General features: G+C 43.9%; 1 protein-coding gene and 1 pseudogene across 1 annotated transcript in view; one reads left to right on the plus strand and one right to left on the minus strand.

The window, feature by feature from the left end:
• The window catches only part of RBFOX1 (RNA binding fox-1 homolog 1), a 1,085,723-nt gene that overhangs the window by 950,957 nt on the left and 113,881 nt on the right, over positions 1 to 20,885 (plus strand). The window lies entirely within an intron of this gene.
• LOC134572125 (5S ribosomal RNA) lies at positions 411 to 529 on the minus strand (annotated as a pseudogene).

Here is a 20,885-nt window from a genome sequence, read left to right on the forward strand (position 1 = left end):
GGCCAGTGTGTGTGTGTGAGGGGGGCATTGTGTGTGTGAGGGGGGCAGTGTGTGTGTGAGGGTGCAGTCTGTGAGTATGGGGGCAGTCTGTGAGTATGGGGGCCTTGTGTGTAAATATATGGGCAGTGTGTGTGCGTATTGGGGCAGTGTGTTTGAGTATGTGGACAGTAGTTGAATGTGTTGGCAGATCCAAGCAAATATATATATAATTATTGTTTGGGTTTTTTCAATTCAAAAAATGTAAAATTTATTTTTTATTCCCGCTCCCTTCTTACCTTTGCTCAGGGAGGGGAAACATTTCCTGTAATCCCTGGTGGTCCGGTGGAGAATGCCTGGTGGTTCAGTGGGGCTAAAGTAGAGTGTTCAATGCCCAAACTTTTTATGTTTAGATAGAAAGGATATCTGAAACCAGCTTACAGCACCTGAGATTCCTAGTTGGTCTCCCATTCAAGTACTAACCAGGCCAGAGTCTGGATGGCTTCTGAGATATGAGGAGATCAGGCACTTTCAGACAGGTATGGCCGTAGGTATATATTGGACTGGGTGGGGATGAAGCCTAAAAAGCCACTATATCTAGCTCTTTGTTCAATCCTCCATTTTCTAGTGTCCCTAATTTAAAAATCCAATAGGTTTCTCGTTGTCTTAAGATTTTAAATCTATCCCCACCTCTTTTTGTGGGTGGAATAGCTTCAATCCCTTTAACCTTTAGATCTTTTGGATCACTGTTGTGTTTCTCCAGAAAGTGTAGCGGAACTCCATGGTTTATACATTTCTTTCTGATCGAAAGTACTTGTTCATATATTCTCGTTTTCAACTTTCTACATGTTCTACCCACATATTGTTTACCATATGTGTATTCCAAAAGGTAGATGACGTGGGTAGTGTTATAGTTAATAAATTGTTGGATTGCATATTCCTTCTTTTTATCATTATGGTTGGAGGAGAAAGACTTATCTTTTTGTTTGGTAAGTTTTTCCTTCCGCACCTAAATACATATTTTACTCCCAAAAGTCCTGTTTTGTTTTTGGTTATGTTGTTTTTATTTTTAACCAAACTTGGGGCAATTATGTTTTTGATTGTTTGGTTCTTTATGAACACTACATTTGGTTGTGTGTTGTCCAAACAAAACATATGTTTGTCCTGGGTGATGATGGGCCAGTGTTTCCATATGATTCTCTTAATTTTGTTTGCTGCTAAGTTATAGGTTGTCACAAATATGGGATGTGTTCTATCTTTGTTTCTCCGAAGTCCATCATCTCTCTTTCCTCTTGGTGTGGAGATGAGTTCCTATCTATTCATATTGTGGACTTCTTGTTGTACCTTTTTCAGAAGGTCAGGATTATAGTGTTACTGTATGAACCTGTGAGGTTGTGAGGTTCTGAAATTCCTCTTTCAATTCCTGAGGACTACTACAATTTATTTTTACCCTCATGTATTGACTCTTTGGAATGTTGTCATAGGCGTGCGTACGGGGTGTGCCTGGGCACACCCTAATCCCCGCGCGCCGCACATGTATCGAGGCCGGCAGGGAAGATCAAAAAATCTCCCCTGCCAGCTCAAGCTTACCAATTAGCCCCGAGAGAGACTCTGAAGAGCTCCGTTCCGTTTGGATACGGAGCAAACGGCCTCCAGGCTGCACGCAGGGCAGCCCTCTCGCGATCTCCGATATTTTCATAGCGTTGCAACGCTCTGAAACTCCAGCTCTCGCGAGAGGAAAGTATGGTCTGTACCCTGGGGAGGTACAGACCACATCACTAGCCCACTGGATTACCAGGGATGATCAGCAGCATGCTCCCTATCCCCCCTGCAAAATAATAAGGTAACAAGGGGAAAGGGGAGTAAATGTTTAGGGTTATTTTATTTTAAATAATGAAACAATCAAAATGTATTATTTAACACTATCCAGCCCTTCTTTACTAATAAATGATACCCTATATACACCCTGCACCTACACACCACACACACTATACACCCCCTGCACCCACACACTATACCCCATGCACCTACACACTATACACCCCCTGCACCTACACACTATACCCCCTGCACCCACACACTATGCCCCCTGCACCTACACACTATACATACTCATTACACCCCCTGCACCTACACACTATACCCCCTATACCTACACACTATACCCCCTACACCTACACACTATACCCCCTATACCTACACACTATACCCCCTACACCTACACACTATACATACACATTACACCCCCTGCACCTACACACTATACCCCCTATACATACACACTACACCACCTGCACCTAAACAAACTATATACACACTACACACTATACCCCTATATACACACTACACCCTCTGCACTCACACACACTCTATACCCCCCATACACTGCACTCAATCACTACACACACTCTATATTCCCTATAAACACACGTATTACACCTCCTGCATACACACATACAAAAGCACTACACATTCTATACCCCTATAAACACCCTACCACTGCATTCATACTATGCCGATATACACCTCCTGTGCACCAACTGTACCCTTATGCACACACAAGTCCCCTAAACACACACTACACCCCCTATTATTACCACACCAATACACACATGTGCACAACACCGATATGCATACACACAATGCCACCCCTTGCAACTCCTCTAGCCAGCAGTTTTGATGGGTTCCTCTCGCGAGGTCGGAGCGTTGCCTGCAGGCTAGAGTTCACTCACACTAGGGATCAGGCATGGCAGCACAGACACACACACAGCAGTGTATATATATTTATACATACATACACACACAAATACGCGGCGTGTGTGTTTGTGCTTTAGGGTGCACACCCTAATGCAATAGGCTGCGCACGCCTATGAATGTTGTTAATCCATCCTAGTTTGTGGCACTCCTAGCATCCAATAACCGATTCTTGTCAACTTTTTTTCAATGGTTACTGGTTTGGAGAATCCCATTATCATCTATAAAAATTATTTAAATCTAGAAATGTGATCTTGGTTATACTGGCCACATGAGTAAATCTGAGGTTCATATTGTTGGCATTGGTATGGTTAAGGAATCTGAGGAGTTCTGTTTCTTCCCCCCTCCATATAATATAATATTGTCTATAAATCGTTCGTAAAAACATATATTAGCAAGGAATGGAATTTATCTCCAAATAAATTGGCTCTCCCACCTTCCCATGGTTTGGTTCGCATATGAGGGTGCTAATTTTGTCCCCATTGCATTCCCTGTGATTTGGAGGTAAAAAGAATTGTCAAACAGGAAGAAATTGTGTTCTAACACGAAACTTATACAGTCCAGTATGAAGCGTTGTTGTTCTTCTTTGAATTCGTTGAATAGATGTAGGATGTGTTTCACTGCTTCTCTACCGATCCGGTGAGGAATGCTGGTGTAACATCCAAAATGAAGAGAAAGCAGTCTTCGATATTGGAGCAGAGTTGAAGCATATGGTCCGTGTCTTTCAAATATCAATCAAGATGTGTAACCATATGTTGTAAGAAGAAGTGGACATAAGCGGAAATATTACTGGTTAATGATGCTATTCCAGATATAATCAAGCGACCTGGAGGGTTCTTTTGATCTTTGTGAATTTTAGGCAGATGGTAGAAAATTGCCGTGACTAGATGCTCTGCGTACAGGAAGTAGAATTCCTCTTAACTCAAGACCCCTCTTGTTTGGGCTTACTTTAATAATGATAGCAGGTCATTCTTATATTCCTGAGTTGGATCTCTTTCCAATTTACTATAGGTTGTGGAGTCTTCCAGTAACCTGTATGCCTCTGTCTGATCTGCTCTACTCTGTTCTGATGTCTGGACTTGGCTTCTGGTATCCAGTACTCTTTTTGCTATTCTTGCTTAGTTTTCCTTGGTTTTTGGTTTTATATTCTATGTCTGGTTTTCTTTATGCTGGGTTTTTCTGGGTTCACTCCTGTAATCCACCCTTGGATTTCCCAGTCTCTTGGATTCATTTAAATGTTTGTTTTATTTGCCACACCCGTTTGTTTCCATCTTTCATTATGTTTCAGTGTTCCTGCAGGCAGCTGCTCACTGCGTCTGTCCTTTCTTGCAGGTAAGTGCTATATATGTGTTCTGAATCTGTGGTTATTTTAGCATACATTAGGCAGTGTAGGACCTGCCAGATATGGGGTACATTGGCGTTGTTGGCAGGCTTATGCAATGTATGATCATATAGTGTGACTAAATCCCCATGATTTTCATATGTAGTACTTCGTTATTTCTCCTCTTGTTTTGCCTTTGTTATCTTGTCTTGTTTTAGTTTGTATACCCAGCCCATGTACAGTCCTGTCCAGTTATGTTCATGTTTTCCTCATGTCTTGTGTATATGTTCTGGGTTTAGCTTACCATCCTTCTCTGGTTCTGGGTTCTACTAGTTCTGTCTTGTTTTCATGTTTGGTGCCTATCTCTAGCCTTGTTTCTAGTACTGGATACAATCTTGCTGCAGAGCCTCCCTATTCAGCTCCTGGGAGGTCTGCTTAATTTCCAAGCTCCTTGTTCCTGGTATCCGCTGAAGCTGATTCAGGGTCTTGGTATGTGGCTGCACAAACGCTGGTGCTCAACACCAGGGGGCGTGCGGTTACCCTGCACCAGACCCTGCTAATCCACCTCCACGCTGAAGACTCCCTTTTATCATCAGGCATTATGGGTCCCGGTCCATGCGCCGCTGCCTGGACACTGTGTCTGGGTTCCGGGCACCGGACTACCACCCTGACAGCCTCTTTCTTATAGTCTTCATATTCTGTATGACTTTAGCTCCTCCTTTGTCCGCTTCTCTAATTTGAATCTTTATATTCTTTTTTTAAAGTGTTCAATGCTTTTCTCTCCTTAAAAGTGAGATTGGATTTCTTGTTCTTAGTTGTTGTTGGGTACATAGGTGTTTAATATCTTTAAGTACCAGTTCACTATGTACCCTGATGTACTCCCCTTGATGTACTTGGATAAAACAAGGAGGTTGGTTTAAATGATGAATGTATAGTGTTAATTTGTTTTTCCGGTGAGTACTGTTCTGCTTGGATCGATTCTAATATTCGGATTGCTTCTATGTCTTTCATAGAGAGATCCTTGAAGTTCGACCAAAGTTCATTTTCTTCCCCCTTGTGGCCAAATTCCGTTTGTTGAAATACCTATGTAATGTAAATTTACGGATGATTTTTTGTATGTCTATAAAGATTTTAAAGTGATTCGGTGGCTGTGTGGGTGTAAATATTAACCCATATTTTAGTATCTGTTCTTCTTGTGTAAGAATATAGTACGAAATGTTGATAATTGAATCTATTGCTCCAATCTTTTGCTGTATTCTAATTCCATCTCGGTTTCCTATTTTTCTAGGTTTCTTCTTGCTTGTTGATTGATCTGTATTTTCTCATTCTGCTTGGAGGTTATTTCCTGACCTTCCACATCCCTCCAATGAGTGTGTTGTCTGTCTGTTTTCCTCCGGTGTCTCCCTAAAAAATCAGAAGTGTAGTGCTCAGATTCCATCTCCGTATTCCTGGAGGATTTTGTTTTTGGATATGCCCCCTCATCTATATAGTTCCTATTGGGTCTGTATGTTTCTCCATTTAGATCACTATTTTCTCTGTGTGTATATTTTGGATGATTAACCCTCCCAGTTTCTACAGCTCCTTTGTTGTTCTTCTGGGTCCTTTGGGGGTTGTGTCTGAAGTAACTGTTGTCAGATTTTTCTTGATCAGTCCACTTTGAGTTTCCTCTTAAGTATGGGGAAGTAATGGTGAAGTAAGTACTTCCTGTGTTAGCTAACTTCCTGAGTACTCTGTATCCAGCTAACACAGGACGTACTTACTTCACCATTTGCTGCTATATTTTCATTTCATGATCTACGTACAACTGCACCTTGAACAACCCCTGAAGCTACATCACCATATATCCCGAGACGGGGATTGTACCGTCCAGGCGCATCACAGCTGAGCTCTGTTATAGCTCACCCCAATGTGAGTGGACTGTGCATAGTTTTATTATACCTTTCTACCAACTTACTGTATTGCACTATTATGTTTTACTTTTTATTTTGAGGTTATCATCTACTGTCGAAATATTCATCAAATATATGTATGTATAATTTTCTATACCAATACCTCTAGGCGCGGTATACACCCTCTTTGTCCAATTTCTACCTCTGTGGAGGTGAGACACTTGGACGTTCTTCCTCGCAAAAGGGTTAAATCACTCGTTCCTCGCGGTTCCCTCGGTCGTTTACACGCCGGCCGCGAGGGATCCACTTCCTTTTATGACGCGGCGTTCATTAGCCGACGTCATGACGACAACCCAACCCGATCTGTCAATCAAGCCCCAAGCACGAATGAGGATTCGTCGGGGGCGTGATTACCTGTTTGGAACCAGGGTATAAAATAGGGCTTTCTACATTTGTTCATTGCCCTGTCGTGGTTCTAGCTTGTCTAGTCACTCAGTGCTCTTGTATTCTGTTAGTTTCTTTGGTTTTGACCCGGCTTGTCTGTTCTACCTTGTTTACCTCTATTACCCTTTGACTCGGCTTGTCTCTCGCTTACCTGCTCTCTCATTCCCTCGACCTCGGCTTGTCTCTAGACCATTCTTTACTTACTACTTACGTTAGTCCGGCCATTCTAAGGTCCGGTATACGTACCCTGTACCTGTTTGTACTCTGCGTGTTGGATCCCTGTCCCGATCCTGACACATGCAGACAGTCACACACACAATTATAGGCAGACAGTTACACACAATCACTTACAGGTATTCACACACAATCGTAGCCAGACAGTCACTCATAAAGTCACACACAGTCACACACACACACAGTCAGTTACAGGTAGCCACACACAGTCGTATTCAGACAGTCACGCACACAGTTACAGGCAGTCACATATACAGTCACACACACATACAGTCACAGGCAGACAGTCACACACACACACACACACACACAGAGTTACAGGCAGCATCACACAGTCACAGGCAGACAGGTACACACTGTCACAGGCAGTCACACACGGTTACAGACAGATAGTCACACACACACAGTTACAGGCAGGCAGACAGTCTCACACACACATACAGTTACAGGCAGATAATTACACCCCCTACCTGGTGGCACCCGGGGTGGTGCCCTCCCTCCCCCCCCCCGCCCCCTCCATTAGTACACCACTGCTCCCAAACAATTTGCTACAATTGTCAGATTGATCACTTAAGCATGTAACAATAACCCTTTTTCCCTACAGATCCACTTCCAGCCAGACATGGTGCTAATGTTGGACCTCATATTATATTAGCCTCAGCCCTTTGCTTTCTGGCTGACAATGATTTGCATTGGAGGCAGTGTAAGCTGTTGCAGCATTAGCTGTTACAGTAATATTTAGTTGACTAATGTTAATGGGAAGGGAGGTTGTGATGTTGTAAAAGTCTAATTGAAGTGTCAAATACTGCGGTTGTATCAGAGTTTTAAAAAGTCAACTTTTTTGGGTGCTAAATGGTACATTTGAGGTGTGCACTTCATATCTGAGAGTCAAATAGAAGCGTCAAATACTGCTGTCACATTGCAGTTTTAAAACTTAATTTTTTTTGGATGCTAAAAAGTACATTATTAGGGTGCACTTCTTACCAGAGAGTCAAATAGAAGTGGTTACAGCGCAGTTGTAAAAATTCTAATTGTTTTGGTGCTAAACTGCTAAATAGTAAATTTGGGGCGTGCTCTTCATATCTGAGAGTCAAATAGAAGCGTCAAATACTGCGGTTACAGCGTAATTGTAAACATTCTTATTTTCTGGGTGCTAATCTGCTAAATAGTAAATTTGGGGCGTGCTCTACATACATGAGAGTCAAATAGAAGCGTCAAATAGTGCGGTTACAGCGTAGTTGTAAACATTATTAATTTATGGGTGCTAATCTGCTAAATAGTACATTTGGGGCGTGTTCTTCATATCTGAGAGTCAAATAGAAGCGTCAAATACAGCGGTTACAGCGCAATTGTAAACATTCTTATTTTCTGGGTGCTAATCTGCTAAATAGTAAATTTGGGCCCTGCACTTCATATCTGAGAGTCAAATCGAAGCGTCAAATAGAGCAGTTACAGCACAGTTGTAAAAATTCTAATTGTTTTGGTGCTAAACTGCTAAATAGTAAATTTGGGGCATGCTCTTCATATCTGAGAGTCAAATAGAAGCGTCAAATACTGCGGTTACAGCGCAATCTGTAACCCATCCCCCTCCTGCCTGGGAAGTGTATTGTGTGGAATGCAGAACCCCTGCAGAGGTCTGTGCTTAAAGTAAGGTGTAATCAATAAAGAGAGTGACTCAGCCTGGGGAGATGCCAGTGTTTAAACCTTCAAGCTACGTGTCGTCTAGTTCTTGGGAGAAAAGGATTGTAACTACGCTACCTGCATTTTACCTACATTTTACCTGCTTCATCCTGTCTACCAGCGGAGATACCGTGGATAATACTTCTACTCCGCTACAGAAGCGTCAAACAGTACGGTTACAGCGCAATTGTAAACATTCTTATTTTCTGGGTGCTAATCTGCTAAATAGTAAATTTGGGCCCTGCACTTCATATCTGAGAGTCAAATAGAAGCATCAAATAGTACGGTTACAGCGCAATTGTAAACATATCATTTTCTGGGTGCTAATCTGCTAAATAGTAAATTTGGGCCCTGCACTTCATATCTGAGAGTCAAATAGAAGCGTCAAATAGTGCTGTTACAGCGCAGTTGTAAAAATTCTAATTGTTTTGGTGCTAAATTGCTAAATAGTAAATTTGGGGCGTGCTCTTCATACCTGAGAGTCAAATAGAAGCGTCAAATACTGCGGTTACAGCGCAATTGTAAACATTCTAATTTTCTGGGTGCTAATCTACTAAATACTAAATTTGGGGCGTGCTCTACATATCTGAGAGTCAAATAGAAGCATCAAATAGTGCCATTACAGCGCAGTTGTAAAAATTCTAATTGTTTTGGTGCTAAACTGCTAAATAGTAAATTTGGGGCGTGCTCTTCATATCTGAGAGTCAAATAGAAGCGTCAAGTACTGTGGTTACAGCGCAATTGTAAACATTCTTACTTTCTGGGTGCTAATCTGCTAATAGAACCATCAAACACTGTCCTTACAGCACACTTTGAAAAATTCTAATAGTTTTGGGTGCTAAATAGTGCATTTGCGTCCTGCGGTGCACTTCATATCTGAGAGTCAAATAGAACCGTCAAATACTGTGCTTTCAGCGCAATTTGAATAGTTTTGGGTGCTATATAGTACATTTGCGTCCTGCGGTGCATTTCTTGCAGTCCAATAAACAAACAAAAACAATTGTTGACTATTGGCGGTTACATTGTCGCCTGACATAAAACATCTGTTAGTTTGTTGCGTGAACGCAAAGAATGAGGAGAGCGTCAAATAAGGGACGTGGCCCTGGTCATGGTGCTGCTGGTGTTGGTGGAATCCCTGTTGCAAGGAGAGGATGTGGTCGATCTGTGTCAGCTACACGCACAAGTGAAACACCTTCCTCAGGTTCGAGTATGCAACAGAACTTTCAGCGTTATATGGTAGGCCCGAATGCTGCTCTACGAATGGTGAGGCCAGAACAAGTACAGGCGAAAGTAGATTGGATGGCTGACAGTGCCTCCAGTTCCTTCACATTGTCTCCCATCCGGTCCCCTGCTGAAAGCTCAGAGTTGGCACCTGCAGCCCATGGCCATCTGTCTTTCACCTCACCCCCTTGCAAATAAGCCACAAGTCATGCAGCAGTCTCATATGCTTTTCGATGACTCTGCTGGCGGGGATTCTGTGGGCCATCCACCTAGCCCTGCCCCAGAAGTGGAAGAGATTGAGTGAACTGATGCACAACCACTTATGTGTCAGGATGTGGACATGCAAGGACCACCGCAGCACGTCTCTTATGATGACAAAACACAGGTGACGACTACTGTGGCTTTCTAAAGTGTGCAGACTGGCAAGGAGGGCAGGGTTGAGGAGTGGGAGGAAGATGATGTGGAGGATGATGAGGTCCTAGACCCCACATGGAGTAAAGGTCATGCGAGTGACATGTGCAGTTTGGAGGAAGAGGCAGTGGTCACACAGAGGCACCAGCACAACATAAGAGGGAGCAGGGTGCAAAAGCGGAGTGGTCGGCCCCTAGATGGTACGCCTGCTACTGACCACCACACCCAGGGACCGAGCACACCAAAGCCATCTCCAAGGAGTTCCCTGGAATTGCAGTTCTTCAGACAATGTGCTGACCACAAGACACGAGTGGTTTGCACGCTGTGCAATCAGAGCCTGAAGCGAGGCATAAACGTGCTAAACCTGAGCACAACCTGCATGACCAGGCATCTACATGCAAAGCACGAGCTGCAGTGGAGTAAGCACCTCAAAAACCAAGAAAGGTCTCAGGCTTCTGCTGCTGTCTTGGCCTCTTCCTCCACCTCTGGAGTCACATTGGCACCTGCCACCCTGCAAACAGAGGATGTGGCAGCAACGCCACCATGCCCGCCACCGTCCTCAAGCATCTCCACACTGTCCCATGAAAGCGTTCAGCTGTCCATCTCCCAAACACTGGAGAGAAAGAGGAAGTACCCCTCTCGCCACCCGCTATCCCTGGCCTTGAATGCCAGCATTTCAAAATTCGTAGCATTTGAAAGGCTGTCATTCTGTCTGGTGGAGACAGTTTTAAAAACCTGTTGGCGGTGGCTGTCCCACAGTACGTGGTTCCCAGCCACCACTACTTTTCCAGGTGAGCCATCCCTTCCCTGCACAACCAATTTGCGGACAAAATCAGGTGTGCACTACGCAACTCTATTTGTGGCAAGGTCCACATAACCACAGATACATGGACCAGTAAGCACAGGCAGGGACGCTATATCTCCTTAACTGCACACCATGCAAATGTAGTGGCGGCTGGGCCTGAGGCGGATAGCAGTTTGGCGCATGTCCTTCCGCCACCGAGGATTGCAGGGCATTTCTTTTTGCCTCCTGTTGCCTTCTCCTCCTACTCCGCTTTCTCCTCCTCTACCACCACCTCATCCAGGCAGCGTAACACCTTCACCACAAACTTCAGCACAGCCAGGGGGAAACGACACCAGGCTGTTTTAAAACTCATATGTTTGGGGGAGAAATACCACACCGCGCAGGAGCTGTGGACGGGCATGGAACAACAGACCGATGAGTGGTTGTTGCCACTGAGCCTCAAGCCCGGCCTGGTGGTGTGCGATAATGGGCAAAATCTCGTATCAGCTCTGGGCCTAGCCATTTTGACGCACATCCCTTGCCTGGCGCATGTGCTGAATTTGGTGGTGCAGAAATTCCTGAAAAACTACCCAGATATATCAGAGCTGCTGCAGAAAGTGTGGGCCGTCTGTGCATGCTTTCGGCGTTCTCACCCTGCTGCTGCTCGCCTGTCTGTGCTGCAGCATAACTTCAGCCTTCCCGCTCACCGCCTCATATGTGACATGCCCACAAGGTGCAACTCCACCTTGCACATGCTGGAGAGACTGTGCAAGCAGCAGCAGGCGATAGTGGAGTTTCAGATGCAGCACACACGGGTCAGTCGCTCTGCGGACCAGCACCACTTCACCACCAATGAGTGGGCCTCCATTCAAGACATGTGTGCCATTTTGCACTGTTTTGAGTACTCCACCAACATGGCCAGTGCCAATGACGCCGTTCTCAGCCTTACTATGCCGCTTCTATGTCTCCTTGAAAAAACGCTTCGGGCGATGATGGAAGAGGATGTGGCACAGGAGGAAGAGGAGGAGGAAGAGGGGTCATTTCCATGGTTATAAGGCCAGTCATTCACAAGTGGCTTGGAGGGTGGGTTCTTGCACCAGCATAGGCCAGGTACACAATTGTCCAGCCAGGGCACAGTTCTGGAAGATGAGGAGGAGGATTATGAGTATGAGGATGAGGAGGAGGACACAGACGATACACCTCCCACAGAGGACAGCTTGTCCTTGCCTCTGGGCAGCCTGGCACACATGAGTGACTACATGCTTCAGTGCCTGCGCAACGACTGCCGAGTTGCTCACATTCTAACTTGTGCTGATTACTGGGTGGCCACCCTGCTGGATCCCCATTACAAGGACAACGTTCCATCCTTAATTCCCTCACTGGAGCGTGATCAGAATTTGTGTGACTACAAGCGCACGCTGGTAGCGCGCTGTTGAGGGCATTCCCAACTGACACCGGGGTTCAGTGGAAGCACAAGGCAGAGGAAGAGGTCGCCAATGCAGCTGGGGCCCCACCAGCACCTCAGAAGGCAGCGTTAGCATGTCTAAAATGTGGAAAAGCTTTGTCAGCACGCCACAACAACCAGCATCACCATCTGATATGGAACGTCTTGCAGAAGGCAGCATTTCAGCATCATGGTGGAACAGTACGTGTGCACACGCCTACACGTACTGACTGATGGGTCTGCCCCATTCAACTTCTGAGTCTCCAAATTGGACTCATGGCCTGAGCTTGCTCTTTATGCCTTGGAGGTGCTGGCCTGCCCTGCAGCCAGTGTATTGTCTTAAGGTGTGTTTAGCACGGCAGGGGGCGTTATCACAGACAAGCGCAGTCGCCTGTCCACAGCCAACGTGGACAAGCTTATGTTTATTAAAAGGAACCAGGCATGGATCCCACCAGACTTGTCTGTACCTTGTGCAGAATAGACATTTATACCAGCCTCACCCAGCCATTGTTAAACTCAAGTGCACCTATTCTTTGTTTTCTTTTTTTATATGTCCCAATATTTTGGGGGTTACCCCAATAAAAAAAAACAAACAGTGTTGGCTACCTCCTCCTCCACCGCTGCTTCCACCTACACCGCCACGGTCACTGCCTCCTCAACCTATGGGTCACTGCCTCCTCAACCTATGGGTCACTTAGTATAAACTATGTACACAATAGCAGAGGCTTATGAAGGCCTTTTCTCTATGCATCAGGAGTTGAGCATTTCTCCATGCATCAGGACAGCAAGAAATGCACCGCAGGCAGCAAATGTTTCTTTTTTTATATGTCCCAATATTTTGGGGGCTACCCCAATTAAAAAAATAAAATACAAATAAAATAAAAAACAGTGTTGGCTACCTCCTCCTCCTCCACCGCCGCTTCCACCTATACCGCCACGGTCACCCCTCCTCAACCTATGGGTCACTTAACATAAACTATTTACACAATAGCAGAGGCTTGTGAAGGCCTTTCCTCCATGCATCAGAAGTTGAGCTCAGTTTGAACAATGAAAGAGAATACCCTGCACTCGAATCCTCTCTCAAATGGATAATTCTTGTGATCCTCCTGACAGCCATGCTTTAGATTTTGACTTATGTTCTTCCAAAGCTAAAATCAAAGATTCCATCTAGTGCTATTTTATGGCTCAGCTGTATTTTAAATTTGTAGGTATTTAATGTTATTTTAAGTGATTTCCCTATCCACATTTGTTTGCAAGCACTTGTCCTACTCTTACCCCCATTTTACTTCCTTTTGCAGCCCTCTAGCCCTTTCCAGGACTTTTTAGAGGCATTTTTGTGCCCAAAAGTTCGGGTCCCCATTGACTTCATTGGGGATCAAGTTCGGGGTCAAGTTTGGGGTTAAGTTCGGGTTCAAGTTCGATCCCGAACCCGGACTTTTTTTCAAAGTTCCGCCGAACCCGCCGGACCCGAACATCCAGGTGTCCGCTCAACTCTAATTATCTTTCTACAAACACTTAACCAAAAGAATTTAGTAAGTAAGTAGATATAATGGTAGAAGCTTAGTCTAACAATACAATTGATGACATAATGACAATGCCCTTTCTCTCACTCAAAGCTTTTTCAATTGCCCCTGGAAGTAGTTAGCTAGGTAGATTTAGCAATAACACAGGCAATGACACAGGCTCCCATTCCCATACAGGCAGAGAAAGTGTAATACACAATATCACTGCTGGTCTGTCACCCTCAATATGTATGGTAGAATCCTGCTTGAACGTATATATTTTTATTGCTCCTCTTTTTTTATCCTCTATAGGGCATTTGTGACTTGGTCTAATAATATATTTATTTTAAACAAATCATGTTCACTTGTCTATAAATAAACATTTTGTAGAGAAATTATAATATAATTATAAACATAATCATCATCAACTCTCCTGCAGTATAAAATTTAAACCCTTAAGGACAGAGCTTCGGAAACTTGCCTTTCACTTTATGACAACGGCATTTTTTGCATTTTTTGCTGTTTGCGTTCAACTGCAATTTGCATTTGACTAATTTATTGCACCGACGCATATTATATACCATTTTTTAAAGGACAGAAAGGGCTTTAATTTGATGTAACATATATATATATATATATATATATATATATATATATATATATATATATATATATATATACATGCTTATTTATTATAAAAAAATACAGAAAAATGCAAAGCAAATGAAAAATGTTGTGTTTTTTTACAGTTTTTGCAATAATAATGTGTGCACAATTAGTGCAGGTTAAGGAAAGTAATTAAAAATAAATTCGTTTAGTTGTTCTGATTTACAGAATATATAATGTGTCTGGGATTTTAAGTTTTTTTTGGTAGTTACAGGTCACAAAGCACAAGGAGTAAAATAAATTTTTAATGTGGAGCGATTTTAGAATTTGGTATGTTTGTCTTGTAAGCTTAATAGCCATAAAAGAAAACAAAATTGCCACACAAAAGTATATATTTATATAACGTAGACACCACAGGCTATTTACCTAAGGTTGTTTTGACACTTTCTACGTAGTCATTTTACCGCCAACCTCTGCTAAATATTGGAGTAAAATTGTGTTTTTGGGGGGTTTTCGCACACAAACTTATAACAAAACTTCTCATGTGTATTTTGTAAAGTTGGTGTGTGCTATTCCTGTACAAAGTTTTATTATGTGTTCAGTTACTTCTGCTGAGTACAACGGTACCCCCATTGTATGTCTTTGGCACTATTTCGTGAAGCTACAGTGCCATATAGGAGACCTGTCCTTTTCAGTATTCACAGTAGAATTTTGAGAGACGGATTTAATGAGCCTATGCTTCCATTTGGGGTATTATAACAGTTTGACTGTTCAAAAACCCCCAACAAAGGCCTACCATTTGTAAAAGTTGACACTCCAGCAGGGGTCAAGTCCTGGGGAAAAAAGTGTGGGAACTCCCCCCCCCCACAAAAAAAAACCAAAACACTTGTATGCATATATAAACGCGTGCACACACATACACTCACAGACGCACACATACTCAGACACTCACACAGTGGTGTATTTTAATTTTGTGCTGCCCTAGGCATGACTATACCTGAGCACCCCCCTAACCTAAATTTACCACCCCTTCCTGGCAAGGGCGCACCGCTTCCTGATTAAGAACCCACCCCTTCCTCTTAAGACTCCACCTTTTCCTGCTCCTTTTAAAGAAATACTATAGTGCCAGGAAAACAAAGCTGTTTTCCTGGCACTATAATTCCCTATAGTGCCCCCGTCCCCCACTCAACACTGAAGGGGTTAAAATCCTATGGGTAATTAGCAGATGCTGGATGTCCTCATGCACAGGGTGGGGACGTCCAGCATCAGTTAGGCGACTTTTGGTCACCTAACCACCCGAAAGTCCCTCTAGTGGCTGTCTGGTAGACAGCCAGTAGAGGTGGAGTTACCCCTCAAGGTAATTATTGCAGTTTCTGAGAAACCGCAATAATTACACTTGCAGGTTTAAGGGGACTGGGACACTGCACCCAGACCACTTCAATGAGCTGAAGTTGTCTGGGTGCCTATAGTGTCCCTTTAAGCACACTCTCTGACAGACACCCACACTGGCAGATACACACTGACAGTAATACACACACTCAATGACAAACACACAGACGTCACTGATTTGACACGCACACATTCACTGACACACACTCATTCATTGACAGAGAGACACACACACAAACACACTGACAGACACACACACTAAATGACAGACTCTCACTGATTTGACAGACACTTACAAACCTACACTAAGAGAAGCACATACATGCAAACATACACTAAGAGAAGCACATACACGCAAACATACACTAAGAGAAGCACATACACGCAAACATACACTAACAGAAGCACACACACGTGCATACACTAACAGAAGCACATACACTCATACGCACACACACGTGCATACACTAACAGAAGCAAATACACGCAAACATACACATGCATACACTAACAGAAGCACATACACTCATACACACACGTACATACGCTAACAGACGTAAGTACACTCATACACACACACTGACACAAACATACACTAACAGACATAAACTAACAGACATACACAAACAGACATAAACACATACACTAACAGACACACAGACATACACACACACAGACATAAACACATACACTAACAGACACACACATACACTAACAGACACACAGACATACACACACACAGACATAAACACATACACTAACAGACACACACATACACTAACAGACACACATATATACAAATAATTAATATTATTAATATTGCACACCCACCCTCCCTACCTTTTAGGAAACCTGTCAAGGGGGCCACCTGATTGCTCCTCTCTCCCCCCCCCCCCCCCGGCGGGCGTCTCTCTCCCGGTCACACACGGCGAGGGAGCTGTGTCCTCTCTGCTCCCTCTCGCCGCGTGGGTTGTCTGCTGATGCAGGGAGCCGGAATATGACGTCATATCGAGGCTCCCTGCATCAGAAAACGGCACACGGCGAGAGGGAGCAGAGAGGACACAGCTCCCTCGCCGTGTGTGACCGGGAGAGAGCCGCCCGCCGGGGGGGGGAGAGAGGAGCAATCAGGTGGCCCCCCCATGACAGGGGGAATACAGGGCATTGGGGGGCGGCATTTTTTTGCCGCCCCCTGAGTGCCTGCAGGGGGAACGGCGTTCCTGCTGTGAAAAAAGTGCAGGAACGCCGTTCCCATGCGTTCCTGCAGGACTCGAGCACTGCACTCCAGGGTATCTCATAAGGTGCATATTGTGCCTTAACATGCCCCCATTTTTTTACCATTACATGCCAAAGTATGTGGTAAAAAATAATTTGGGGCATTTTTTTACATACGGATTGCATTTTTGCTAGGCATTTTGTATATTTCATATGTGTCAAAACCCCCAAATAATGCTCAGCTAAGTCTTCTGAGTAAAAATACATCCCCAATGAATGTCTTTGGCACTATTTTGTGAAGCTACAGTGCCATATAGGAGACCAAGCCATATCAGTTTTTACAGAACTTTGAATTTTGACGCTGGGCCTATGTGCAATTTCCAAGCATCTTCACAGGTTTTAAATTCAAACTACCCCACAAAGGCCTACCATTTCTTAAAGTAGACACCCCAGGGTATTTCAAAAGGCATATTTTGAACCTTAGCGTGGGATCATTTTTCCGCTAGCTTGTACCAGGTGTAGTGGTAATAAGCGTTTTTTCTGCCTTTTTGACACACAAAGTGAGTTTGCACAGTATATTTTGCAAACCTTATGTGTACAACCACTGTATAATACTTCATATGTTGCTAAATAATAGGATTCAAAAATAGAACATAAAATGTGAATGTACAAGATATTTAAAAGAACAAGAAACAAATTATTCATTAGACTTGTGTATTTGGTTTCTCCTGTATTGCGATTCATTGAAATGTTGGGTGATCCGGTACCTGATATTAGTTTTGTGATTCAGAGTTCTGTCCAAGAAGCAAGAATAAAAGAAAGAAAATATGATTGATGGTTTGGGACAGCCACTAAATGTTGATATTAGTGAGAACTGACCAACACATGAAAAAAAGGAGCAGTACAAAAAACAAAACTATATTTATATATTTGAAAAATTATATATATATATATATATATATATATATATATATATATATATATTTTTTTTTTTTTCCCTCTATTGGTTAACTCTTCTCACTTGATCTTTTCACTTGATCTGTGAACCAAAAAAGCAATATGCACCTATCAGTTTACTGCACAATATATACATTATATTTATTTCGCCCATTTATCCCAGCCTCGCAAAGACGAAATCCAGCGACGCCAGCAATACCCTGAACACTGAATTGAACATCTCGTTGCCCTTTTATTTTATTGTTATTGTTTTCATTCGTGTGTGTTTTTTCCTGTTATTACAACTCTTTCCTTGATGCGTCAATAAATGTCTGTAACACGTTGAGTTTCCCACTGGGGCATACCTCTCTGCTGTAATATTGGAGGTATTTTCCTCCAAAAATGTTTCCATCACACTCCCTGCTCCCAACCACTAGCACTTAAAACACTACTTATACTCATACCACCTTTAGCGGGTGTAAGCCTCCAGGTCCTCTAATTAGGTTACTCTGCCACTGATTTTACTTGTTTACTCTGGAGGCATCGGTCACTCTCTGGTACCTGTTTTTAGGTCCTGTTTTTCATACTTTACACAACAGGAGTGAGATGCACAGTACCGCATGTAGTCAATTTACATTACATGTTAATTACTTACGAGTCAGTAGGCCACTAAACCGACCGTTCCATGATAGGCAAATTTACCAGCAATATGTTTGCGTTTTATGTTACTTTCACAACGTTATGTGATTGTATTGCAAAAACACTCTGTGGCTTGAGCACCACCTGATTCTTTTTAGTAAAAAAAAAAAAAAAAAAAAAATTTGGATGGGAGTTATCTCTCTTGTTTTTCCTTGCAAATATTGAAGGCATGCTTACATACATGCTATACATAACTATATTTGTACAAACATGTTTTGACTCCTATGAACCTGTCATGCATTTCAATCTTGACTCAATAAAAAAAAGAATAAAAAAAAAAACTATATACCGTATTTTTCGCTCCATAAGACGCACCTCACCATAAGACGCACCTAGTTTTTAGAGGAAGAAACCCAGAAAAAAAATATTCTGAACAAACTGTCCCATAGTGTTTCTTACTATGGGACAGTTTGTACAGAATATTTTTTTTCTCCCCTGTCCCATAGTGTCCCCCCCTTCCATAGTCTTCTCCTCTCTCCCATAGTCTTCACTCACCCCCTCCCCATAGTCTTCACCCACCCCCTCCCCATAGACTTCACCCACCCCCTCCCCATAGACTTCACCCACCCCCTCCCCATAGACTTCACCCACCCCCTCCCCATAGACTTCACCCACCCCCTCCCCATAGTCTTCACCCACCCCCTCCCCATAGACTTCATCCCCCCCCTCCCCATAGACTTCACCCCCCCTCCCCATAGACTTCATCCCCCCCTCCCCATAGACTCCATCCCCCCCTCCCCATAGACTTCCATCCCCCCCCTCCCCATAGACTTCCATCCCCCCCTCCCCATAGACTTCCATCCCCCCCTCCCCATAGACTTCCATCCCCACCCCTCCCCATAGACTTCCATCCCCACCCCTCCCCATAGACTTCCATCCCCACCCCTCCCTATAGACTTCCATCCCCACCCCTCCCCATAGACTTCCATCCCCCTCCCTCCCCATAGACTTCCATCCCCCTCCCTCCCCATAGACTTCCATCCCCCTCCCTCCCCATAGACTTCATCCCCCTCCCATACTGTCCCCCTCCCCTTGTCCTATAATTACTTACCTGTCTTGCATTTCATGTTCCGGTTTCCGGCGGGACTGAAAGGAAGTGCGCACTCAGCTTGTGCGCACTTCCTTTCAGTCCCGCCGGAAACCGGAACATGAAATTCAAGTTCCACTACCGCGGTGCGCCCTGTGCTGCCGGCCAACGCTGCAAGACAGGTAAGTAAAGCTTCATATTCGCTCCATAAGACGCACAGACATTTCCCCTCACTTTTGAGGGGAAAAAAAGTGCGTCTTATGGAGCGAAAAATACGGTATATATATATATACCGTATTTATCGGCGTATAACACGCACCTCATTTTAAGAAGGAAATTCCAGGAAATTTCCCCCCCTCCCATAGTATTCCCCCCCTCATCCCATAGTGTTCCCCCCCTTTCCATAGTATTCTCCACCCCCTCCCATAGTATTCTCCACCCCCTCCCATAGTGATCGCCACCTCATCCCATAGTGTTCCCCCCCTTTCCATAGTATTCCCCCCCATAGTATTATCCACCCCCTCCCATAGTATTCCCCCTCATCCCATAGTGTTCCCCCCCTTTCCATAGTATTCCCCCCCTCCCATAGTTTCCCCCCCCTCCCATAGTGTCCCCTAGTGCACTTTCCCTCCCCTTTTCCCATATTTACTTACCTGTCTTGAAGCCTGGGCCAGCTTCACAGCGCGCACCACGGTACTGGAACTTCAATTTCAGGTTCCGGTTTCCGGCGGGACTGAAAGGAAGTGTGCACACTTCCTTTCAGTCCCGCCGGAAACCGGAACCTGAAATTGAAGTTCCAATACCGCGGTGCGCGCTGAACACCGGCCCACGCTTCAAGACAGGTAAGTAAATATGGTATATCGATGTATAACACGCACACATCATTGCGCACACGCACACATCAAGTGCGTGTTATACGCCGATAAATACGGTACTCCTTCCGGAATATTCCTTACTTTCAAGTTATTGCAACGTGACCTGTCTTCTAAATCTGAGTGATTTTGTTCCAACTATGTTATTTTGATTTTTAATTGCTCAATTTTCTTTTGGGACTGTATCGAGTCATATTACATACCGTATATACTCGAGTATAAGCCGACCCGAATATAAGCCGAGGCCCCTAATTTTACCCAAAAAAACTGGGAAAACGTATTGACTCGAGTATAAGACTAGGGTGGGAAATGCAGCAGCTACTGGTAAATTTCTAAATAAAATTAGATCCTAAAAAAAATTATATTAATTGAATATTTATTTACAGTGTGTGTATATAATGAATGCAGTGTGTGCGTATGAGTGCAGTGCGTGTATGAATGCAGTGTGTGTGTATGAGTGCAGTGTGTGTGTATGCGTGCAGTG

The sequence above is a fragment of the Pelobates fuscus genome, chromosome 8 (assembly GCF_036172605.1).
Source record: "Pelobates fuscus isolate aPelFus1 chromosome 8, aPelFus1.pri, whole genome shotgun sequence".
In the NCBI taxonomy this organism is placed as follows: domain Eukaryota; kingdom Metazoa; phylum Chordata; class Amphibia; order Anura; family Pelobatidae; genus Pelobates; species Pelobates fuscus.